Source organism: Lactuca virosa, chromosome 4 (assembly GCF_052849685.1).
Source record: "Lactuca virosa cultivar CGN04683 chromosome 4, Lactuca_virosa_CGN04683_v6, whole genome shotgun sequence".
Classification (NCBI taxonomy): domain Eukaryota; kingdom Viridiplantae; phylum Streptophyta; class Magnoliopsida; order Asterales; family Asteraceae; genus Lactuca; species Lactuca virosa.
Window position 1 is genome coordinate 80,208,689 of NC_136429.1, and position 8,816 is coordinate 80,217,504.

Genomic DNA, 8,816 nt, shown 5'->3' on the forward strand with positions numbered 1-8,816 from the left:
ATATATATACGGATTTTCACTATGGTAGAACGCTACTACTCTACATGTAAATTAGATTGTATGATACTGTGACGCGCTACTTCGCTACTGTACCCTTAGGTGTACAGGGATAAATCCTATCATAGTATAACCAGAGTCTCCTGGAGGGAGAGCGTGAGATTTGTGAATAGATCTATTCGGGACTGACAATCCCACACCCGAACTGCTAGCTACAGTTGGGCAGGCATGCCCAGGGTGACAAATGTCATTTAACTCGACGTCTGAAGAACGTTGGAAAGGTCTCTAGTCATATCAAGCATGGTTATACGACTCACATTATGTATAAATCACCTTTAGTTTACGACCTGTCACTCTTCAACAGTTTTATTTATACTAAATAGAACTAACACACTATGTATAAAGGCTGAAGCCAGGGTTTTCAACCAAAATCGATTATGCAAGGATTTCATATACAATATACTTATACTTCATGATTAGCCTTAGCTAGTCACATAAAGTAGTATTTTCACATATCACTACAGTTTTCAGTAACGAACATTCATGGTTTATATGGAACGGATAACGCTACATTTTCAGTTAAAGAAAATATCGGATTTTCTTGACGCTATACAAAATACTTTTTATGAGCTCATCAACAAGTTTTCATTACAAACTACTGCTGATGAACTCACCAGCTTTATGTTGATATTTTCAAACTGCTTGTATTCTCAGGAAATCAGTAGACAGGTACCTGCTGGATTTTTGAGAAGCTGGAGCAATAAGAGTCTTATGTTTATATTTTATATATACTCTCTGATGTAATTCAAACAAGTTTTCAAATTGATGTAAACATTTTCATATATGTATACACTGCGATGGTTGTGTTGCTATGGTTGCTATTATACATTGGTTGTGATGCTATACATGACGTCCTCCGCCCCTGAACGTTTCCGCCATCGGTTTCGGGGTGTGACAAAGTCCAACTCCCCCGGAGCTCCAACAAACCGCTTGCTGAGTGCAAGATATACAAAAGATCGGGTAGCCCCTGAATCAAACAATACCAAGGCAGAAATACCGTTCACGAGGAACGATCCTAAAATAAAACACACAAATATAAGCAGGCATTTAAATATAAATAAAGAGATAAGGAGAAGATACATACCCGTCACCACATCCGGTGCTGCACGAGCCTCCTCGCCCGTCAGCTGAAAAGCCCTGCCCTTCACAACCGGCACATCCGCCTTGCCCTGACGGCCATCAGTAATTCGAAGAGTCGTTGGAGAGGGTGCTACCACTGGTCCCGCGACTACCAGACTCGGGCAATGGGCCTTATTGTGGTCCCTCTGACTGCAATGGAAGCAAATCAGATGAGATATTTTGGGTGGTGGTGGTAGTAGTAGCATTGTAATCCCTGTTAATATGACTCGTCCGGCCGCACTTGAAGCAGCCAGAACCACCTACCCTACACGCCCCATAGTGCATCTTGCCGCACTTGCCACAACGGCTTCGGCCCGGCTGGCCCCTCGATCTCGAGTCAAATACCTTAGGCCTCTTGCCCAAACCCCCTGAAACCTGAGCCCGATCCGACTTCCTCTTCCTCTCCATCTCTAGATCAATCTCCCTATCTCTGGCCCTCGCAATCATATCCTCCAGTGTCTTGCAACTGGATCGGCTCATGAACTGCTGAATATCACTCCTCAACATCTCATGGTATCTCGCTCTCTTCATCTTCTCACCCGCCACATACTGCGGAACCAACAACGCGTTCTCACAGAACATCGCGGTGTTCTCAGCCACCATCTCAGTAGTTTGGCGAAGGTCCTGAAACTCCCTCGCCAACTGTTGAACCTCAATCACTCGTGCAAACTCAACTTGGAATCTAGTCACAAAATCATCCAATGTCATAGAATCAACCTCCTCATCACCAACGGAGCGCCCAAACCCCTCCCACCGATCTTGAGCTCTGTATTTTAGAATACAGGAAGCAAGTCTGACATTTGCCCTATCGGGACAACTGCTAGTGGATAAGGCGTTAGTGGCATCCGCTAACTATTGTCTGCTCGCGATCGGGTCCTTCTCCCCGAAGTACTCCGGAGCCCCTCATGCTCGGAACTCCCTGAAAGTCAACGAACGTGCCCTAATCAAGGCAACCATCTCATAACGGAAAGAGCCCAAGCGCTCCTCCAATACCTCCATTATACCCTCCTTGACCATACCAAAGATCACAGGAGTCTGCTCACCTGCTTTGATTGATCCGTCGAGGTTGTAGCTAGCAACTGTAGGTGGGGATGTCAACGCGTGTAGATCTATACATACGTATCTTGCTCCGAGATTAATGGTTATAGCCAAATGGGTATACTAAGTGGTTAAACTTAGGTAATGAATAGTGTCTCACTACAAAGGCCATTAACTATGTTATACGATAAAGTTTCACTATAAAAGCCGAGTAAGTTCGATTTATCCGTAAAAGTATATTTTACTCGCTTAAATAAATGGTAAGTTTCTCAAGTGCATGTATAAATTCAAAGATATGAGTGTTATAATTTATACATACCTTTTTAACATATGTATAAACACATGAAATATATAGATATAATGATACAAAGTTGATAAACATTTGTAGTACACATTTTATGACATGCATTATCGCATAAAGTCATAAGATCATTTAGTAAAATGTTAAGTTATATTTTCTAGTTTGTAACATGTTTAAATAACAACATCATAGGTATGTCAATATAAACTAGTTATGATATAAAACTTTGATAAAATATCGATTATAATTAGATATATGTTTTTGCACGCATATTTCATAATAGATAAATGTTTTTCATATGTATTCTCCCCAAAATAATAAAAACACTAAAAAGGGACCGTAATTACTCACCTTAAACATATAAATTCGAGAACTAAGCGTGACGTGAGAAACCGCAACGTGATGCTCCTTGCATTTAAAATAAACTTTCAGGAATATTTTTGTTACCGAATAAACTAAGGGTAGTTTTGGTATTAATTACTAAGTATGCTTTGCTCAAATAATAAATTATAAGGACGGATTTGCTAAATTAATTCAACAAGGGGACTGATTTTGTAATTTATTTCCAAAGCAGTGGGCTGAAGTGTATATTTTAAATCCAAGTTGGGATTTGGGACCAAATTTGTCAACATATCCCTAAGAGGGGATGCTTTTAAAGAATTTAAATGGGAGTTTGAAGATTAGGTTTTAATTTGTAAAAATAACCAGGGAAGAATCCCCGCTTTGCGGGGTTGGAAACGCCAAAGAAATGGACAAAACATAAAAATATTATTGAGTTACATTGAACTGATTACGTTAAACTGGTTTTCTAATCCCAATCCATATCTCAATTTCAGTAATTGAACTTACAAATAAACAAAAACTATTCCTATCATTATTCTATGTAAAAGTAGATCCATCTACAAAACTGGTGTCACAATTTCACATTTCTCGTAAAGTTTACAAAAATTTATTATCGTTTAAATGAAAAAAATTCACAACGTACCTTATCAATATACATTATGTTCCCTTACATCTGTTCTAAAACTTTACCGTTTTATCTTTAGTGGATAGTAGAAAAGGGAACTGTTCGCTATTTGACACGATTTAATCTTGGTTTTAGTTGCAATGGTATTAGGAGTTATGAGAGTAAATTTGGCTTTGCAATCACACATCGAGAATGTAGCTGCAGATAACACCAAAAGAAGATCCAATCAAACTTCAACCGGTAACAGAACACATCAAATAATAAATAAATAAGATTTTTAAGAGTATTGCTATTGAAACATGTTTCCATGATTTTAGTTACCTGAGGAAAAAAAAATACAATTGTAACTCATTAACAAAAATGCCACCTTTTCATGTAAGGTCAAGAGATTGAAAAAAAATATAGATAATAATAGGAGACAAATTGAAAGATATTACCTGATTTTGTATTACGGTGACCATGAGAAACATTACCACTGCAATAAAAAAATAATCATAAAAAAAGTGATTAAAAAAAGAATCACAATTGCATGAAATAATCACTTACCTTAAAATACCAGCAAATGAAAAAGGAACAAATGTATCTCCATGAAGTGCCAAAATCCAACGAATAGGTCGGCTAAATATAAATGATAGCAAAATTATATGATTATTAACTATTCACATATTAATTAACCATGAATTTATTTAATTTTTTGGTAATTAGTTACAAGGGACACAACTCGGAGTTCCAATGCATGGATTTTGGAAATGATATTTTACTAATTGCACCAGGCAACTCTTTTGATAAAACCTATCAGATATAAATACATTATCATATTCATTAATTTGATCAAGATATTACTACATAAAACCTATAAATAAAAACACCTATGCAATATTTAATTTTAAATAGATTACACAAAATGAAACTGAAGAAAATGTTTAACTATTTGCATATTGTATAAGGTATATTATACCTCCAGAGCAAGTTGTGCACACTCCATCACACGAACATAAACATACTCTGTCTTGCCTATAAAAAAAAATAATCGTTTTATTTCATAAAATAAGTTTTATTGAATCCAAGTGATGATTATATAAAGATATACCTTCTGTTTTTTTATACAATGAGTCCATTGTTACAGAATTTCTACGACAAAACCCTTCTGCTGCTTGAAAAAGCATCAGTCAGTATAAGTTAACTACAAAGGTGAAAAGACAAAACCACCCTTCTAACTTGGATTCAACTCGTGTATCTAACATATTAAAGGTAAAAATAATACCTTAGTAGGATTTCCTTGATTATCAAAAGCTTTTGAAACCGGAGGTCCTCGAACCTCAACTTCATTTGCAACTTGCTTAGAGCATAGATTCTCAACACTAATCTGCAAGTTAAGTTACCATATTAACAAATTAAAAAAAGGATAAAACAACTTAAAACTATTTGATTTTACCTTATCACACCTTGTGACAATGGCTTGCAATGCCTTCATCTTGTATGGAAATTGAAGAAAAAGACTCAAATTTATTTGTAGAATAATGGAACCCACCCCAATGAAATGTCAAGAAAAAGGAATAGAAATCCGACACATTTGCATTGAAAACAATCAATTAGCTGGTTCTGTTTAGGGTTTTGCTGCGATGTGTGATTTTCTGCCAAGAGACGTGGGGGATGGGAATGATGGTGTGTGGTGCTGTTTGACAGTGTGCTGAATTTACCTTTTTATATGATTTTCATAGCAAAATGGGCAAGATGGCCTCTTCATCCTGTTGAACTAATGCTTTAGAGGTCCCGAGAGTTTGAATTCCAACTCTTCATGGATTTCTTTTATATTCTAAAGACGAAACATAAATGGCATTATCATTATCATATATAATAGAAAAAGCATTTGTAACCTGACTACTTGATTCAATTAATATGAATCATATACACTTTAATCGTACATTTTTCAAGCTAAGCTCTTCAATTTTACAGCAATATCTCTGAAATCATGACTCATCTCCACCTAATAACTTTATTTCATCTAACACATTTATCTACCATTTATTCCAAATAACACACGTGATAAAGAAACATTTAACATCCATAGATTATTACTTTCCTCTTTTCAGGGTGTGTTTTCAAAGTCATTCACCAAACACAATAATAATACAACCTATAAAATCTCATATCACAAAGGAGCAGGAGAAATACAACTTGCTTAAGAACAATAATAAAGATGCAAAATAAAAAAATGGTATGATGAGTTTTGATATTGACATAGAAATAAGATATACCGTCTATATTTGTCTGTGTGGAAACGCCTCCTTCCAGATACTCCTCCTTATCTCTACTATAAATCAACCATCTAAAAAAGTTAGGGTTTTTTTTATAGGGTGACAACAACAAAATCAGATGAATCGGGTCGTTGGATGCTATGATGATACATACAAACATGGGATTGCTTACACTGTATACCGCCTTCCCCGTTCGTTGTCATCGGCAACCAAAACCCTCCTGCAACCACCTTCTAAAACCCTACTATTTTACCAATCACAATCGACTGCCATGAAATCCCCCCTCGAAGAATCCGACGTAGGCATCTCTTGCTAGATCTCCCCTCTCCCTGGCTTTCGTCGCATTCTCAAGCAAGGTATCATCTTCTCCTCTCATATCCTTCACTATATGAGTTCAATCGACCTTTTGTAGCTACCTTCGCTCGTCGGAATAAGTAATAAGGGAAGCACTGAAATCAAAAGTTTTGAGGCGGTGGATCTACACATTAAAGTAACATCGGGTGTTATCCGGAACAAAGCCAGTGGATTGAAGCGGTGGCTCCGTGGCAATCAGCCGACTGTTCGATGTCGCCTCCTTCGTCGGTCATCACAAAAGCAGTTCAACGGTAGAGATGACAGGGAGGTGGGAGCATAACCGGGGAGATTGAGTTACCGGAGCGAGAAATCGCCGATATCGGTGGGGATGTACAGTCGGTCTTCTTCTCCAACCGAAGAACAAATGGGTTTCTGGTTTGAAGGGAGCTCCGTCTTTGAAAAAAAAATGAAGATGGAGAATGCCTATGGTTTTGTTAGTGTTGGTCGGCAGGAAGATAGTCCAAAATCTTCGATCTGAAGCGGTCGAAGGTAACTGGAAATGGAGGCGGTTAGCAAATGAGGATGAAATATGAGGAACACGTGTTGAAGCCGTGTATAGAGAAAAAAACACGTAACACAACACGTGTCCAAACAATAATCCAGAGGATAAAAAAATAATCCAGAAAAAGAGTCACCAAAGAAAAATAGGAAAAAAAATCCCAGCCAATGACAAAAAAGTATTGTTCATCATGTAGTTCTAAATTAGTATATATATATATATATATATATATATATATATATATATATATATAAAACAGGAAATGGGGTTATGTGTTTATTTTAAATTGAAGTTTGAAAAGAAAAGAGAGGGGTTCGTCCCCTACCTCCTGTGTTCACGCAGGTATTACAGAAAAGAAAAAAAATTTGAAGCTTATAAATGAAGGACTCTCGGTCCAAGCTAAATTGCAACGAAAAGGAACAGTACAAGATAAACAAAGGTGGAGATGTGAGTCCTTACATTGGCGATCAGAGGTAATGGAGGCAACAAAGGTGACGACGAGTGATGGCTGTAGCGGCAGGGGGTTGCTCTGGTAGCCTCTTGCTGCTTCGTTCTTGCTTCTGATAGACGGAAATGACACGAGGGAGATGGGAGAGGGTGGTGGTGATCGAAAGAAAGAAAAAGAAATAGCAGCACCACAATGATGGGGTTGTTGGGTGATTTTCTCGCCGGTCAAGGGTAGTGGGTGGCGGTTTCCGACAGTTCTTGGCAAGGGAGGTTCAGAGAAGTGTTTGACCACCTAGTTGCCGGAAAACAGGAGGGCGATGGATTAAACATTAGATTGAGAATCAGATGTTGAATTCTCAGTCTTTTTCAAAATTTGAATTTGTTCAGATTTAGTCAAAGTATCATTCATGATGTTAACTAATTCATTCGCATCAAGACATTCATCAATTTTGACAATTCCATATTTATATCTATCATCAAGAACTTTGTCAAAATCAGCTATTATTTGCTCACAATCATACGAAATATTATCTACCTTAGCTCTTTTGAATGCTAGAAAAGGTAGTAATTTTCTATGTTGCTCTTTACTTATGTCACATGAATGATGTAAATCAGTTAATTTGCCATAAAGTCTTTTAGCAGAATTGCAATAAATGTTTCTTTGTGCTAACAAAAGTTTGACTTCACTCGTTAAAGTATCCCTATCACACATAATATTTGTTATTTGTAATTCCAAACATTCAATTTTGCTTATTTTCAAGTCTAATTTCTTTTTGGTCTCTAATAACTCCATGGACAATTTGTTGGCCTCATTGCTAGCAGACACAACAATTGAATCAAAATAAGTAACCGTCTCATCAAAAGATATTAGTTCAGAATCATAAGCATGTGTAGGAGTATTAAAAGATTCGAGAATTTTACATACCTTTGTTGTCATTGGAGATTTGTCTGCCATTTTGGATACGAAGCATCGTCCTTTCACTTCGAATTCCTCATCATCTGAGTCCTCCTCCATCTTCATCCTCATGTTCACCCTTTGCAACCAATGACAAATTCTTGGCTTTCGCACGAACCTCCTCAAGCCTCTCTGCATAATACGCCTCATCCTTGACTTTATTCTTCCTCTCATCCTTCTTCTGAAGCATACAGTCATTCGCAAGATGATTAGCACCGTTGCAATAATGACAATCTATTCCAGCATCACCTTTCAGCTTTTTCTCAATCTTTCCTTCAGACATTTTCGAATCTTTCTTCTCAACTTTCTTTTTCTCCTCATCAGCAGTTTTACTCACAACACTTCCTTTTACCTCAGCAAGCTTAGTTTTCGGATTGAACGACTTTTTGAAAAACTTCTTAACACGATTATTTGAGTAAAAAGCTATTGCCTCATCATCCGAATTCATGATGAATCCTTCTTCTTCCTCAGAATCACCATTTTCTGCTTCTTTCTCAGATATCTTTGACACAAGTGCCAATGGACCTCCCAAATTTAGCTTCGTTTCTTCAGCAATTTCATTTACTTCAGTTTCGTGTGTTTTCAACTGATTGTACAAATCATTGAGAGTTGATGTATCAAAACTTTGCTGATTCTTCACCATCATACTTACGCTTCTCCATTCTTTTCGAAGACCCATCACAAAGATGAGATTGAATTCCATTGAAGTCCTTGTAATTCCATAGCGATTACAACGATAGATTAACTCGTTCAGTCGATCATAGTAGACTTCGATTGTTTCACCTTCTTTTTGTCTGAAATCTTTCAGCTCAACCAAACAC

At 37.1% G+C, this 8,816-nt stretch overlaps 1 long non-coding RNA gene across 1 annotated transcript; it reads right to left on the reverse strand.

Moving 5' to 3' along the window:
* Positions 1-3,483: 3,483 nt before the first annotated feature.
* LOC145109835 (uncharacterized) lies at positions 3,484-5,263 on the reverse strand. The gene is made up of 7 exons (XR_013709245.1): positions 4,918-5,263; positions 4,747-4,848; positions 4,573-4,632; positions 4,441-4,496; positions 4,029-4,100; positions 3,920-3,957; positions 3,484-3,680 (listed from the first exon to the last, which is right to left on the reverse strand). It is a non-coding gene; the product is annotated as an uncharacterized LOC145109835 (long non-coding RNA).
* Between the last annotated feature and the right edge of the window lie 3,553 nt (positions 5,264-8,816).